The sequence below is a fragment of the Sphaerodactylus townsendi genome, linkage group LG02, assembly GCF_021028975.2.
Source record: "Sphaerodactylus townsendi isolate TG3544 linkage group LG02, MPM_Stown_v2.3, whole genome shotgun sequence".
In the NCBI taxonomy this organism is placed as follows: domain Eukaryota; kingdom Metazoa; phylum Chordata; class Lepidosauria; order Squamata; family Sphaerodactylidae; genus Sphaerodactylus; species Sphaerodactylus townsendi.
Window position 1 is genome coordinate 23,665,216 of NC_059426.1, and position 17,737 is coordinate 23,682,952.

Here is a 17,737-nt window from a genome sequence, read left to right on the forward strand (position 1 = left end):
AGTAACGTATGCCTTGGAGCCAACCGTTTTTTTCTAAACAAAAACCTCAGTATTCAGGTTAAATTGCCACTTTGCAATAAATAAGTGGGTTTTTGGGTTGCAATTTGGGCACTCAGTCTCGAAAAGGTTCGCCATCACTGATCTATGACCTCCACTAGGACCAGAGCTGACTTACACTGCAAAGGAATCTGATACTGGTGCAAAAGGAAACATGAAGCACTAGAATCTGGAACTGGAAGCACTAGAATCAATTAGCACACTGGTGTACAAGAGGTTTTTTGTCTAGCAGATATAGCATCACAGAAACTAGCAGGTGTTCTTAGAGCTGTCCAGGAGTCATCAGGAGTCTTGTGATGTGCCCCTGCTCCCCTTCCCCGCTCCAGAAGGCAAACAATGTTCCTTGGTAACACATAGATCTGTGGTGGTGAACCTTTGGCACTCCAGATGTTTGGCACTCCAATTGGCCATACTGGCAGGGGCTGATGGGATTTGTAGTCCATAACATCTGGAGTGCCAAAGGTTCGCCACCACTGACATAGATGAATAGCGGCCAGAACCTCCACAATATTATGCTTCATGAGCTTCGTTATGTTCTGTCTGCCTGATAGGAAAAGTGAGCCCAGTTCAGTATAAACCATAGTGAGTTGTGTGTCCTGGAGCAAACAAAGAGTTTGTCGTGAACGTTACCTCTGCCAAATACTCTCAATTACCTTCATGCCAATCTACAAATTAACCAAATTAACTGCTCTAAAGATTAATTTCAATTTCAGGTGTGCCTTAAGTGTACTTACATGTCTCGTACGACACTAAATGTGTGAGTAAAATATATTGTCAAAGGGTATCGACTGGCATCTCTTTGCTGCCCTGCCACAAATCGATCTTTCACTAGCATGTTTGATATTACTTTCTTGAACAATCCTATTCAGCAAAGGTTAATTGAAAAGCCCAGTCTGGGTGTGAATTTCCATCTCTGTGTGTCTTATTATAACACATTTAATGGCAGTGTCGAACTGATTAAATACATGTTTATTTCAACAAATATTTATTCATTCTATTTTTCTATTCAGCCTGGGGGGGAAAAACCCCTGTATCTATTAATAGAAGATAGTGAAGGACGGTTGTCCTTTCCTGAAATTGCTACATGTACATTCCCCTACTCAAAGAACATAAAAGAAGATATCAAGTATACCCAGTCTTAACACTTGGCCTCGTATGTGAGGCAAGCAGGGAGTTGGGGTTATCCTCTCCTCTTCCAAACTACTTCCTCGTTTAAAAGGTCCCTTGCATGGCATGATGGCTTCCTAAAAGCAGAGAGCCAATACCTCAGCTCATACCCTGTTTCCCCAAATATAAGACATCCCCAGAAAATAAGACGTAGTAGAGGTTTTGCTGAAGTACGAAATATAAGGCATTCCCCGAAAGTAAGACGTAGCAAAGTTTTTGTTTGGAAGCATGCTTGACAAACAGAACACAGAAAAATAAGACATCCCCTGAAAATAAGACATAGCACATCTTTGGGAGCAAAAATTAATATAAGACACTGTCTTATGTTTGGGGAAACACGGTAGGATAAGGGGCCTCTTTGCACCAGTGACAGGAACCCTGTATACCCTATGATTCCTCTCTTTATGGGTGCCCAAGCTTTGGCACCCCAAATTTTAAAGTCAATATTTCCCTCTTTTAATTTTGGAAATCTTTCTTGTACTTGGTCATAGTAGATACTTGTTCATCTAGAAAGCGTAAACGTCCGCCTCTTCAGAGATCTGCTTGAGGCAGCTTAGAGTAAAAAATAATACAACAAAATCATTAAAATAACAACATAAGAGTCATCAATAATAAGCAAGTTGTATTTAAAAAAGTCACAAAAACAAGGTAAGCAGCCTAGAATTGTATTTACAAAACAGTCCTCAGACTAGAAGAAGTAGGCCATTAAAAAGCTAAATAAGTTAGAATCTCTAAGGCCCCTTCCGCACACGCAAAATAATGCGTTTTCAAACCACTTTCACAACTGTTTGCAAGTGGATTTTGCTATTCCGCACAGCTTCAAAGAGCACTGAAAGCAGTTTGAAAGTGCATTATTCTGCATGTGCGGAATGAGCCTAAGTTAAAAGCCTAGGTAAAATAAACTATTTTGGCCTTTCACTTAAAGGTCAGCAAGATCTCAGATGAACCACAATGTTGAGGCCATTTCACAGGCAAGGTGCCGCCAACCAAAAAAACCCGTGTCTGGTCACCACCCTCCTCACCTCTGCTGGGTGGAGGTACACAGATCAGGACTGAGGAAGAACGTATGACTACAAATCTGTATTTGATATAGAGAACCGGTGTAATGTCAGAGTCTGAGTGTCAGACTTGGACCAGGGAGGCCAAAGGTCAAACACCCACTCAGCTGTGAATCTTGTAGGGCAACCTGGGGGCCCTTACTCTTGCTTAGCCTAATCTACTTCAACATTATTTTATTTACATTGATTAAAAACATTTCTATGAAGCCTTTCCACTGCAGTAGGGTCCCCAGGTCAGGGGGATGGGACCAAACATACCTCCTTGTGTTCACTGAAGAGAAGGAGAATGAAAAATTAAATAAATACCCCTTTAAAGAGTTCTGATTTGCCAGGGATTTCAATAAGAATAACTCTCAGGTGATTTCCAGGGCTGGATGCTCATTACGTATTTGTTTGTTTTATTTATGTCATAATCTGCCTTCCTCACTGAGACTCAAGGTGGATTAAACTTTGCAAATAAGATTATCAACACGATAGGACATCTGTAAGCACTGCAATGGGATTTCAATGGCAAATATCTGAAAAAAGAGGTGAAACAAAACAGAAACAAAGCATAGGCACGAACAAAACACATTAAGAGCCCAATCCAGCTGTGGCGCCACAGTCACACTGACCTGTCGCTCCTGAGGAGACTTCCTGGTGGTATGGGGAAGGTTAAAATGCAAAAAAGTATCCCGGCCGCCAGGAAGCCACCGCTGGGCTTAATGGACTTACACTACCTTTTCGGTGCCATAAGTCCAAAGGTCCGGCCTCCGGCACAGTGGGGACAATAGTTGGGAGCAAGTTGACTAACATTCTGCAATTTACAAAGAGAGAAAGATGGGATATGGTTTCTTCTCATCATCTCCTGAAAGCATGCTGGTTTCTATGCAGCTCTCCTACCCATCTTCCTGGCAGCTTTTCCTAGCTTTCAGCTGGAGTGAAGCTCTTACTCAACAAAGGTGGATTTGAGAAAAGAAAGAGAGAGAGAGAGAGAGAGAGATGTGGTTTCTTCCAGCCATCTCCTGAGGCCATGCAGCTGGGTCCCCATTGAACTCATCTCTCAGTCTTTTGTGACTGTCCTGGCTTTCAGTTAGTGTGAAGCTCTTTCCTAACAAGTGGCGATTTGAAAGAGCAAAAGGTGGGATGTGGCTTCTTCGAACCATCTCTTGAGGGCACCCAGATGGGTTGAGATCCATGGGATCTCTTTTCATGATGTTGCTGACAGCTTGGACTGGTTTTCAGCCAGTATGAGGTTCTTACCCAAAGAGTGGAGATTTGAAAGAGAGGAAGGCAGTATGAGGTCTCTTCCAACCACTTCCTGAGGACTTGTAGCTGGGTTCCCATGGATCTCTTCTCCCAGTGTTGCTAACTGTCCTGGCTTTTATCCAGTGTGAAGCCCTTACCCAACAAGCTGTAATTTGAACGAGTGAAATATGGAACATGGCTCCTTACAGCTGCCTCCTGAGGGCATGTAGATGGGTACCCATTGATCTAATCTCACAGTGCTGCTGACAGCTTTCAGCTGGTGTGAGGCTGCTACAGACCAAGTGGAGAGCTGGAAAACAGGAAGGCAGAATGAGGCCTCTTCTAACTACTTCCTGAGGATTTGTATCTAGGCTCCCATGGATCTCATCTCACAATATTGTTTACCCTGGTTGTCTGACAGCGAAGAAGAAGAAGAAGAGTTGGATTTATATCCCCCCTTTCTCTCCTGCAAGGAGACTCAAAGGGGCTTACAAACTCCTTTCCCTTCCCCCCTGACAACAAACACCCTGTGAGGTCGGTGGGACTGAGAGAGCTCAGAAAAATTGTGACTAGCACAAGGTCACCCAGCTGACGTGCGTTGGAGTGTACAGGCTAATCTGAATTCCCCAGATAAGCCTCCACAGCTCAGGCAACAGAGTGGGGAATCAAACCCACTTCCTCCAGAATACACCTGCTCTAAACCACTACTGCTCCTTTCTGCACAAACTTTTTAAAACATTTTGAGGCAGGAAATAAAATGTTTCCTCCATGGAGTTCTGCATTGTTTTCACCCCCTAATGTTTTATTTCCATCCTCAAAACATTTTAAATGAATCCCCTTTTAAAACAATTCTCTGGCTGAAACATTTTGAAAAAGTCTTCAGTCGCTGTCTGATGTATTGATTACATTTCCCACGCGTCTCTGATTCTCTGAACTTCCTCCTCAATGCCATTTTCTGAGCTCGCTCAGTTTCCCCACTCAGTTTCCCCTCCCCTTGTTTATTTGTAGCATTTCTCTGTTGGTTCTTTTATTTGGGGGGAGGCAATCTTTGAAACATCAAGTATATGAAGAGTACAGAATGCAGCACAAGACTGTGAAACATTGAAGCATCAATTCAACACAGAACTCAAAAACAGTTGAGTGGGCGGGGGGGGGGGGGAGAGAATCACATAATGGCAGCCAGGATTCATTTCAAGGAGGTAAGTCCAGACATACATCATTGTAAAGGTGGGGGGTGGGGTTTGAAAACTTTTCAGAAATGTTTTAGGGGATTTCTGTGGAAAGGGCCAATGTGAGGCTCTTACCTAACATAGATTTTATATGCTTACATAATATATATTTTAGAAATGGTTCCTCCCATGCTCCCCAGTCCTCTAGTTAAAATCTGCCTGTCAAGCCCTTTTCTCTGTGACAGCCCTCCCATCTATTATTATTATTATATTATTATTATTATTACTATTACTATTGTTACTATTATTGTCGTTGTTGTCAATAATAATAATAATAATAATAATAATAATAATAATAATAAATAATAAAAACATCTTCGAATTGACAAAATTAACATCAGTCAAATTCAGAAGGCAGTCCTGCTGGGATCCGCACGAATACTACGCTGATACATTACAACTTCCTAGGCCTCTGGGTGAGGCTCAAATTGTAATGAAGGCCAACAACCAGCTAAAGATCTGGCAGCTGTGAAATCTACAATAATAAAAAAAGTTAAATTTAGTATACTGCCTCATCCCCGAAGGCCTCATCTAGGGATGAGGTGGGTTGTGATAAAGGCAAGGCATTTTCTGTGGTGGTACCTTCCCTTGGGTATGTATTCCCCCCACCCCCCAAGACTTGTTTGTTGCCTTTTTACTTTCTTTTAGGCACCAGATCAAAACTCCTCTTTTCAATTAAGATCACAAAGTGCCTTGTCTACAGGTACAAATGCTATATCACAGACGTCTGGAGCACAATCTGTTTGTCCCACATTTGCATAGACAATTTTTTGCAGGGGTCTAGATGTGTAGGCACCTAGAAAACCCAGAAAAGTGCAAACTGAGAACAGCGTGAAGAGTGCCCAGTTGAATATAGACCCGAGTAAAATACTGAATAGACCTGCAAAGTAGACCTATTGCTGGATGTTATTTTGCTCCCAGACAGCTTTTGGAATTGTTCCCACAAGTGTGAAAACGTGTCACCAGCATCAGTCACCTGCTGAGCTTGCTTCAAAGTAATCCTGTGAACTGGATACCTCTTGCATTCATTTCCACCATGCTTGCATCCCCAGCAGTAATTTCAGAGGCTGTCTCATCAATGCTCACTTTACATCACAACTGGCTCTTAGAATAGAGAACAATGGTATCTGTTCTTCTGTTCTCTCGTAGCTGTACTGAATTGCTCCATTAAGCTCAGCTGATAAAGCTTTGAAGGTGAAATGTGAATGCTGGCTGGCTTTGTGCTAGTGTACAACCGTGTATGTTTGAGTTTGCTCAGTCTAGACAAAGGAAGATGCGTCTGGTAATGTCAACCATGTCCAATATTTAAAAGGATGTCAGGAAGAGATGGAAGGAGGGAGAGAAATTTGTTTAACACATCCACGGGGAATAAGGACCAGAAACATTGCAGGCAATCTAGGCAAGACGCAAGTACTTTTAACTCTAAAAATTTCAGCGGGGATTTAACCACTTTTCAAACATCTGTTAAAACAGCTCAGCGCTAGAATAAACATGCTAAAAAGAGGTTGGTGTATGTTCTTCCACTGAAGTTCTCAAGAGACGCTCGACACATTGGATCTTTTACATATCGGTTCCATCTGGCTCTTAGAAGAAGAGGAGAAGAGTTTGAATTTGTACCTCACTTTTCTCAGCTATAAGGAGTCTCAAAGCAGCTTACAAACTGCTCCCCTTCCTCTTCCCACAGCAGACACCTTATGAGGTAGGTGGAGCTGAGAGAGCTTGGAGAGAATTGTGACTAGCTCAAGGTCATTCTGCAGGCTTCATGCAGAGGAACTGGGAAGCAAACCTTGTTCTCCAAATTAGAGTCTGCTGTTCATATGGAAGAGTGAGGAATCAAACCCAGTTCTCCAGATAAGAGCCCACCTCCTCTTAACCACTACCCCATGCTGGCCCATTATGGCCCCTTCTGCACATGCAAAATAATGCACTTTCAATCTACTTTCAATGCACTTTGCAGCTGGATTTTACTGTGCGGAATAGCAAAATCCACTTGCAAACAATTGTGAAAGTGGATTGGAAGTGCATTATTCAGCATGTGCAGAAGGGGGTCTATGTTTAGTTTTATATGCCACTCCACAGGGCTTGGGGCGGTTTCCAACATTTACAATATACAATACAGTTTACAATCAATATAACACTATACAATTCAGATTAAAACCAATTCACAGTACACTACGATTCAGATTATAGCCAAGATGGTGAAAAACTACAATAAATTAGTGGAAAATGGACTGGGTAGAGAAAAAAAATAGAAGGAGGAGGAAAGGAGAGAGGGGAGGAAGAAGGGGGAGTCTAAGATGTAAAACTGTTCCACCATATGCTTGGTGGAATAGCTCTGTCTTACAGGCCCTGAGGAACTATAATAAGTCCCACAGGGCCCTGTTCTTGCTCAACAAGACTTCCTTCCAGCTCCAAAAGTTTTGTTGACTGTGTACCAGAATAGTACTTTGGCATTAGTAAATACAGGGTTCAAAGAGTTCAGGGTAAGAGCACCACCCAAGAATAACTCACCCTTATTTTCTTGGTCACTAATGGCTACTAGATAGCCCAGGCCAGCCTGATCCTGACATTAAGCACAGAGTCTCAAAACTGGAAATGCTCTTAATCAGAAACCATGCTAGGGGGATAGACTCCTTATGGACTTCAGTAGCACCACTTTCCTTCCCTCTCATCTATGTTGATGATTCATGGAGTACCTGCAAGACAAAATTGGGAGATTAACCACCCTATTCTCCAACCAAATATCAGTGATACATGCCAGGTCAGCCCTCTCACCCAGCATTAAATCCCAGATAACTGCTGTTTTTCTTATGATTTACCTGGCATTGGACTTCCAGTCTAGTCATAACACAAGATAGATGTTCTTGGACTTGCTCCAGGATCTGAAGCTCCAGTCAGCAGTTCTAAAGGGATTGTATGCCTCCCCAGATTAAGGGGAGAGCCAGAGGAAGCAACATGGACTCCTAAAACAGCCTCCCCTGGCCAGGATCACACGGGAAGGCAACGCTTACCATAGTGATTCACTTTGCCACTGCCATCATTCCCTGCGGGAGTCTTCACCTTCCCTAAGGAAGACTACATTCAAGGCACGCACCTCTCTTTGAAGAAATGAAAACGAAAACCAGGAACAATAAGAGAAGTCCAAAGCCTGTTGCAGACGAGCCCAGCAAAAAGCTGAAGATTTCTCTAAAAGGTACAAAAATATAGTGAATTAAAAGTTAACAAAAGAAAAAATAAGGTTGTTTTAAGGGAGACTCTTGGAACTGAAGGTGTTAGAGAATAAATAGCTGCTTTGTGGCTATAAAAATAATATGGAACTGGTTGTTCTTTGTTCTTTGTAGCTGGTGGAATGCCAGATTAAGACCGGAAAATAAATGCTACAGAGGAAATAAGTTTTACTGAATCACAGAGAGTGGCACAGACGGAAAGAATGTTTCCTGTGATACTCTATCATTAACATGGGCCAAATTATTGAAGGAATTTAAAGAAATAAATAATGATTTCAAGAAAATTGGTCAGTTGGAGGAAGACTTCAAGGTGGAAAAGGAAAAACTTAAAAGATCTGACAAAAAAATCAGTCCAAATGGAAGTAAAAGGACATGACTAATCTATACTTTGACTGGAATATCAAATTAGAGAACAGGCCATAAGACTGAGGAAAGTTGAAGAGGAACAAGACCTTTCAAAATAAAATATTAAAAAGAAACTTTCTTTGGCTTTGACTAAATCTATGATGATACAAGATGAAGAGATGGCTGCAAAGACTGAAAAAGTATACAGAGTAAACTCCATAAATCCCAAATCACAGGGACTGTTTAAATGTATTGTTGTCTACTTCTATACAAATGACTGTAGATCAAATTATGGAGGTCCATCAAAAATCAACATTTAAGATGAATGGCAAAGACATCATCATTATGAAGGAAATGATAGAGTATCACAGGAAACCTTACTTTTCTAATGAAAGAAGAAGAGTTGGATTTATGTCCCCCTTTCTCTCCTTGTAAGGAGACTCAAAGGGACTTATAATCTCCCTTCCCCGCCACAACAAACATCATTTGAGATGGGTGGGGCTGAGAGAGCTCCAAAGAACTGTGACTAGCCCAAGGTCACCCAGCTGGCATGTGCTGGAGTGCACAAGCTAATCTGGTTCACCAGATAAGACTCCACAGCTTAAGTGGCAGAGTGGGGAATCAAACCTGGTTCTCCAGATTAGGGTGCACCTGCTCTTAACCACTACACCACGCTGGCTCTAAGGAGTCTCTAAGGAAGAGACAGATAAAACTCATCTGGCTTATATGGGAAGGACTCCTCTTTACATACAAAGGACAGTTACAGAGAATCACTTCTGCAACAAGTGCTAAAGAATTTTATAAGAAAAACATTTTTAAAATCTACTTAAAACATCTAGTGGAACTGTTAAAATGTAGATAAAGGTCAGTAAGGCAGACAAGAATTCTTGAAATTATTTACAAGAGGATTGTCAGATAACAGTCTTAAACAGTTATTTTGTGGGTTAGAAGGATAAGGAAGGATTGGAGATTTTTTATGTAAACTACCTTTAATCTGAGAAAAAAGTTACAGAGATAAGATTGTATTATGTTTGTTCATACTTTATATGAAATGGAATAGTAATTGAATACTTTTTTGGTTTTGGTTTCTTTTAAAAATTGCTGGTCTAGATAAAATAGTGGTAATAATACAATATTAAAGATACATTTAGCATTGGTTTTTGGGCAGGAAGTCAAGTAGTTGTATGTTATTTTTTAAATGTAATTTTATGTTAGAGTGACTGGTTCACTGTAGAGTTTTGCAGTGTATTGTTTTAGTTGTGGTGTGCAGTAGTTAAAATTTAAATAAAATAATTATTTTTTAAAAAAAGTTATTGACATTAAACAGCAGGATTTTGTAGCCTGGCAGGTTGTTCACATGGTTACCAATATCACCCTAGCCAGAACCTTTGTGCTGACCCTAATGGGGCAGCTTGACCTTTTAACTTATTGGGAAAGTTTGCAATGGGCTGGTGCCTGGTGGGACTACTGGCAGCTATGAGCTAGCTCAGTCAGGTTGCCTTGGCAGCATTGGCAATTCCTATGAGTCTTCATGGCTCAGACCTGGAGCATGGCATCAATGACAAGGTGAAACCATGCAATCTGAAACCTTCATGCTACTATTACGGTAGTACTGAAAGCAGCACACTACGATTGTGTACATGGGGTCATGAACAACCAATAGACCATTTCTTGATTGACTCATAATGAGGTTTCATATATCTGGTACACATTCCAGAAGAATAGCTGTTTTAATAAGAGACAGCATGGTACAGTGGTTAAAGTGTCAGACTAGGACCTGGGAAACCCAGGTTCAAGTCTCCATTCACGCTATGGAAGCTTGATGGGTGACCTTGGGGCCAGTCCAGAGGTGGGATCCAGCAGGTTCTCACAGGTTCCCGAGAGTAGGTTACTAATTATTTGTGTGTGCCAAGAGGGGGTTACTAATTGGTGATTTTGCCACGTGATTTTTGTCTTAGTTACACCCCTCCTCTCAGCAGTAGCGCGCAGAACTTAAAGCAGTCTAGCTGGAGGTGCACCGGCGTGCGTGGCATTCGTTTCCCGCCCAAGGACTGGCGCAGCGGCTGCATCCTTGCCACAGCCCCACCCAGGAATGCCCCGCCCCCAGAATGCCCGGCTACGCCCCCGTTGTGCCCCGTCCAGCCCCATTGGCTCTACGCCACAGTTTGAATCCCACCACCATGGGAACCTATTACTAAAATTTTTGGATCCCACCACTGGGCCAGTCACACACTCTTAGCCCTGACCTTAGCTAGCATATGGTTGGGAAACCTCTAAGGACTATCAGGCAGGCAACAGCAAACCACCTCTAAGCATCTCTTGCCTTGAAAACCCTAAGGGGTTGACATAAGTCAGCTGTGCCTTGATAGCAGGAAAAATATCTGTCAAAGAAGTCTTGTGGCACCTTAAAGAATGCCATATTTTATTGTAGCACATGCTTTCATAAGCCAGAGTTCACTTGCCTGAACCCCACTGTTCACATTTCACCTTCCACCTTCCTATAGCTTGCATCCCACCTAGAATTTCCATGACAATTTCCCCTTCTCACAGGAGACCTCTGATTCCCCACAAGCTATTTCTAGAGATCCCTGGATCTCCAAGAACATCCCCCCACACACAAACTTTGTGCCCATGGAAATTCTAGAGGGGAACCAAGCCCATCTATTTGCTGACACAGGATTTCATTCTATGCACCCGTCAAAGTGGACTCTGGCCCACACAATGTGTGTTATGATCAATCTGCATAGTGCCACATAAGTCTCAGGCGAAAAACCTTATTCCTTCAATGCAAGGAGCTCATCTGATCAAGCCTTCTGTTGCATGTATGTATGAAATCAACTGCCTCCCGGGGGCTGGGCTTACACCTGAGGCATGCATATTGGATTTGGAACTGAAGCACTTATCCCAAGTTAAGTATATTTACAATATTCCGGAAAGACATGAATGATAAAATATCTATTTTTGCTTCTTATATGCTTGCAAAAGAGAGCACAATCAGCTAGCTTCCACTTACCTTCATTCATCAATATAAAAATGAATCTGATTCAATAACATTCATTTTAGGGGGGGGAAACCCACCTAATCAGTAGATATGTATGGGGTAGCATAGCCGTACTTTGCACTGGGTTCTTATTTCAGAGATCCCACTGGGTCCTTGTGTTCTGCTGTGTAAATCTTTTCTAGTCTGTGGATTATTGATGCATGGAAAACCCCTTACGGCCCCTTTGGAATTTTTGTAGTCATTCATATTAATCCACAGTTTGTATATACAAAGAAATTGCCAGGGCTGCAGTGTGTGAGTGTGTGTGTGGGGGGGGGGGGGTGATTAAAAGAAGCATGTGCTGCACATTATTTCTAACCCTTTTGGTTATTGGTATCCTTTTCAGGCTGGAAAATAATTAAAAATAAATGTTAATGCTGAAATCGTGTCCTTTGTTGCCGTGCAAACATTAACCCTTCGTTGAGATTGCATTCGGATACTACAACTACAGTTTAAGTAAAACGGCACACAAAGCCGGCTTCTTCTGGCACTTGAGTGCATGCTCTTCCTTCCTGAGCAGAGAATCACAGTGAAATATTAATGGTGCAGTCCTAAACAGTAGTACACCCTTCTAAATCCATTGAAGCTGAGAAGGGCTTAACTGTGGAGGATTGCATTGTAATTCTGTCTACCTGAGAGGCAAGGTACGCAAGTTAAATTGAGTTAGTCTCCCCTGCACTCACTGGAATTGTAAATTTGGATGAAACCACCTTAGTTAAGGGTTCCCCAGTGAATGATAGGAAGGACTACTCATCTTTCATAGATTACTGCAATTATCTAGGAAGGGGAGAGGTAGGAAAGAAATGAACTGACAAGCCGATGTGGGGGGTGGGGGGGGGAGTCAAGTACATTTTTTTATTTGTGTGTTTGTGCCCTCAAGTCATTTCCAATTTATGGCAACCTTATGAATTAATGACCTCCATAATGTCCTAGCATTGACAACCTTGCTCCGGTCAGGCAAACTGAAGGCCACGGCTGCCTTTAATGAGTCAATCCATCTCCTGTTGGGTCTTCCTCTTGTCCTTCTGCCTTTTTCCTGCATCATTGCCTTTTCTTGGGACTCTTGTGATGTGACCAAAGTACAGCATCGTCAGTTTAGACTTTTTCGTTTCCCGAGAGAAATCAGGCTTGATTTAATTCAGAACACTGACTGCGGTTAAATAAGATATCCGAACGCAGCCTAAACTTCCTTCCTTCCCTTACATCAGTCTGTCTGTCTTGTTTTGTTGCTGAAAGGTTTGTGCATGCTAGGTTCAGTCGCTGTTTTGAATATAGTGTAGAATTGACTATTTTGCAGTAAAAATGCTGTCTGTCCATATCTACAGCTAAAGATGTCAAAACACACACACACACACCCGCCACCTCTGACGATGTCATCATGCAAAAATAATTGATCTGGCTGCAGATTTAGCAAAAATAATCACTGTCAGAATCATGAAAAAAAATTCCACAAGGGTTTGGAAGGAGTTCATTTCAGGAGTGTCCTAATGAACACTTAGGAGAATCAGCTTTTGCTTTGGTAAACGATTCCTTAAAACTAGGGCAAGAAGGAATTTTCAACATTGTGAAACTGGAATTGGTTGCAAGAGAAATAGTGAAAGTAGGCAAGCTTTGGAAAATGAATTCTGAGGACAGAATGGGATAGCTCTGCTCCCCCCCCCCACCCCTTCTAGTCAGACAACGGGCCAGGTTAGGGAGTAACAAGTGAACACCATCTTGAATGTGAATTATACAGGCTTGTACAGTTATTATGGTTGCCAACTACTGTTTGGGAAATACCTGGGAATGTTTTTTAATCAACAACCTTTATTGGTCCAGAGATCAGCTATAATTCCAGGGGAAACCCAGATCCTGCTTGCCAGCTAACAACCCTAATTGTTAAACTTGGCCATCTTGATATTACTGCCTTGCATTTCAGAAGGGTATGTATATCTTGTCAAAGAAATTTAAAAAATAGGACCCTATGAAGTTTATGGGACACTATGAATTGTTTATCTTCTTTTGGCGGGAGCTTGTCTGAAGCCCGTATAAGCGGCTGTTTGAGATTTGGGGGGTTAGTTCTCGCATTGCCAGTATCTGACTAAGAATGCCAGCTCAATAAAGAACTTAACACGGTTGCTTTTGACTGGACTTTACTCGTTCGTTACACCAGGGGTCAGCGCAGGGAGGGGGGCGGGCTGTGGTGGGGTCTGTGCGGGTGTGGTTTATTCAAAGGGAAGACTTTTACCTTTTCAGTTCCTGAACATCAATCCTGTGAGGGATGGGTCTTTTACCTACTTCTTAAGAGACAATCAGCCAATTCCTTTTAAAATACATTAAGGTTTCAATATCCAGAATCAGGTGAAATAATTGCAGCTTTGACAGATTGAAAAATAGTATTCTCACTTTCATCAGAAAGTTTACAAGTTAGCCTTCAATCAGCTTCTGAAGCTCTTGTGGAACCAAGCGGTTACAGACTTTTCCGACCGTGAGGATATTCTGCAACCCAGTCATTTTTTAAGAGTTAGGAAAGTGTCTGGGACAGTTCTGCCAGGATGGATCTGCTAACTTTGTGGGAAGAATTCTGAAAACGGCATCGGGAATGCTGGATGTGTTTCAAGAACTATTTAACTTGCGACCCTTTCTGATTTTAGGAATCTTGCTGATGTTGACTTTCCCCAGTCAGAATCAGGATCTTTATTGTGGTCATGGACCAGTATAAATCAGCATATGGTAAGAGGCTTAAAGCAAAAAACAATAACAAAAAACCCTTAGGCACAATGGGGCAATGAAATTTACAGATAAAGTACTGTAAGTACAATTTTAAAACCTATGTCTATTATACGGCATGCACCATCCTATGGTGCATATCAGGTGCTGCTGCACAGAACCTAGAAACATTGTATGTTGCATCAGAACTGGTATCTGTGAGTGGCATAAAAGTATAAAATTGTATTGTCAAAGGCTTTCACGGCCGGAGTCACTGGAGTGTTGTGTCAAATGCCAGCCACCGATGCAGGCGAAACATCAGGAGAAAATGCTACTGGAACATGGCCACACAACCCGGAAACCCCACAACACTCCAAGTATAAAATTGTCCTTTGTACCCTGATAATCTACATAGCAGTGGATGTTCCGGAGAGATAGAATTTCCTTTTTTGTCTATAGAATTAACTTTATAAGGGTCCTAGGGTTTGAGAATTTGACCAGTCTAAACCTCTTTGGGATTTTTTTTTTTACTCTTCTGAGATCAAGAGAAAGTGATTCCAGAATACCGATGTTATTCGTGTGACGATCGGCTCCAATTCCAAACGACAGACCTGAGAGGCAGCGGTTCAGGTCAAGCTGCGAGAGCCTTGTCAATCAGGGAATATCTTGACAGATGTTGCTCTTTAAGATTCATTTCTTGACTTCACCATCTGGATTTTGAGCTTGGAGATTCCAGTCCTCAGTCCTGTGTGTTTCAAGGCTGTCTGGAAATGCCACATCTCCTTGCTTGTGCGGAACAAGAGAGTCCAGCAGTTGGAGTTATTTCTGCCTGTATTTCAGGATCTCAGAGTCACCACTGACCCTTTCCCCAAAGTGGATGTGTCCAGAGCTGAAGGTCAAGAACAGGAGAAGAACCAGACATGCAAGGAACGATCTCTCATCAGGTAGCTATCCAGCTCCAGCAAGCTCAAGGATTCCAGAGCAAGGATATCGATGCTCTAGGCTTGCTGAGTTTAAAAGCAAAGACTAGCTTGCATGTGTAATCCATCACAGCTTATTTGGCATTTTATGTTTTGCATTATCACTTCTATGCACAAGATTGAATGCCAGTGGGGTGGGGGATAACCATTACATCACTAACATTTCCCTGCTGAGTTTTGCAAGCTGACCGAGAGTTCAAGCTCTTTTCAACCGACAGTGATCTCTGTTTTCTCACAGATATTTCAATCTCGGACAGTTAATTGAAACAGTTACAGGAAAAATTAGATTAATTGCTTTTTAATAGAGGTTAAGAATTGAGATTGGCCTCCTTATCTTGCTATATCAGATGTAACTCACATGTACTTGCTGATTGGCTTATTTGCACTTGTGTTTATAATCTCATATTTAGTTAAGAGCCAATTACTTATAGATAATAATCGCACGATTACGACAGAACAGATTTAGAAAAAAGATAAGATTGATATATTTCTGGAAAGATGCACTATTGTCACAAGCAAATCAGATTTATCTGGGTGAACATTGCAGAAGAAGACTACATAAGATTTCTAGGTGTGTAACTTGGGCTTTTTAATAGTCCCTAAAAGCGGTAAGACAAAAGGCTGAACCCAATTTGCTTTTTAAAACTATTACTCAATATAACGTGATTAAGTGACGCTAGGAACTTTGATGATTTTAGCATTTACCTTGACTGTAATTGTAGTGTTAATTTTTACATATCTTGCATAATAAAGAGAATGATTTCTTTTCTCAGTAAAAAAAAATGTATTGTCGAAGGCTTTCACAGCTGGAATCACTAGGATGCTGTGGGTTTTCTGGCTTGTATGGCCATGTTCCAGTAGTATTTTCTTCTGACATTTCGCCTGCATCTGTGGCTGGCATCTTCAAATGAAGATGCCAGACACAGATGCAGGTGAAACGTTAGGAGAAAATACTACCGGGACAGGGCAACACAACCTGGAAACCCACAGCATCCTTCTCTGCTAATTGGTTTCCACTGGCAAAGCCTATGGAAATTGTTTAATCCAGATTCTCTAATTGGATATGGTAGCAGAACCTCTCAACTGAGGCAAAGCTCTGTTTCAGAGAACAGCCAGCAAAACCATTAGGTCACCTAGATGTGCTTCGTTTTCTTTATTTACTCCTGTCTGCCTCAAAGCATGATGCTCCTTTCTCCTGACGAGGTCTTCGGGGGACCCCTCTTACAGACTGTTCATTTGTTGTCTTCCTTGAACTTCCCATTGAAAGGCTTATATGTGTGTTTAGAAAATGCATTCAAGAGAACAGTTCAGGGCACCTCGTAAAAGCAAAATGGTAACCATAAAAATAATGAAAATGAGCAAATTATTGAAAAGCAGCTATTTGAAAAGGGTGTCCTGTGGTGCAGAGTGGTAAACTGCCCAACTGCAGTCAACATTTTGCTCATGACCTGAATTCAATCCCGACGAAAGTCAATTTCAGGTAGCCGGCTCAAGTTTGACTCAGCCTTCCATCCTTCTGAGGTTGGTTACCCAGCTTGCAGGGGGTAAAATGTAGACGACTGGAGAAGGCAAACCACCCCATAAACATAGTCTCCCCAGTAAACATCATGATGTGCTGTCACCCTATGGCCAGTAATGACTCAGGATTTGCACAGGGGATTACCTGTACCGTGGCTTATTATAAACCGAGCCAGAACATAAAAACAACATGAAATGCTTAACAGCCTAAAATGATCCTCGTAAAACTGACTAGATGTAGAGGGGAAAAACAATTTTGAAAAAAAATCAGACCCTTGGGTTAGTTTTGGTTAGTAGTGAAGTGTGCTGTTACTTGATTCTGGTTTATGGTGTCATTCATGAGTTGCCCAGCTCTAACTGGCCCAGGATTATTTAACATGGGACTTTAAAATTATTTTTCTTAAGAGGAGGGACATGTTTCTGTGTTCTCTCTCTAATATATATTATGCCTCTGTTAATTGCTCCCAATCAGGGGTAGCCTAGAAGATAAGCTAGTGTACATTTTACGGATGTTTATTAGGATTACTAGTTCTTACTTGAGACAGAGGCGTACCGCCTATAGAGACATGGGGACACCCATGTCTCCGGCGGCACGCCTCTGGGTCACATGGGAGACTCCAGGCAGCTCCCTCCATGCCTGGGAACCCAGCTGCGGGTTGGGAGGCATCTACCCCCCGGGGGATCTTGCCGGCACCACAAGGCTGGGCCCAGATTCTGCTGCCCCCCACCTCTTTTGGAGGCTGCACCTGCTCGCAGCCTCCAATAGATGTGGATGGGGTGTGTGGTCCCACCCCCCACCCTTCAGCCTCTGTGCAGGCTGGCTTTTGCCTTCCCCAGGTCCTGGGAACTGCAAGAGCCAGCCTGCAGAGAGGCCAGTGGGCAGGGGGGCAGGGTTTGTTGACTTCTGAGCCACGCCCCCAAGCACAGGGGTGGGGGTTGTAGGGGGCACCTGGAGAAAATGTCTCCAGGCGCCATATCCCCTCTGATATGCCTCTGACTTGGGCAATTCCTGAAGATTTGGGTGTGGAATCTGGGGAGGGCAAATTTGGAGAGGGGAAGCTGCTCAGTGCAGGTGCGATTTCACAGCTTCCACCCACTGAAGATGCCAGGGGATTCTGCTAGTTTCTATAGTTTCAAGCCACACCTGGAGACTAGCAAACCCTAAAGTTCAGTGATCGGGTAACTAATAAAGTCCAAATAA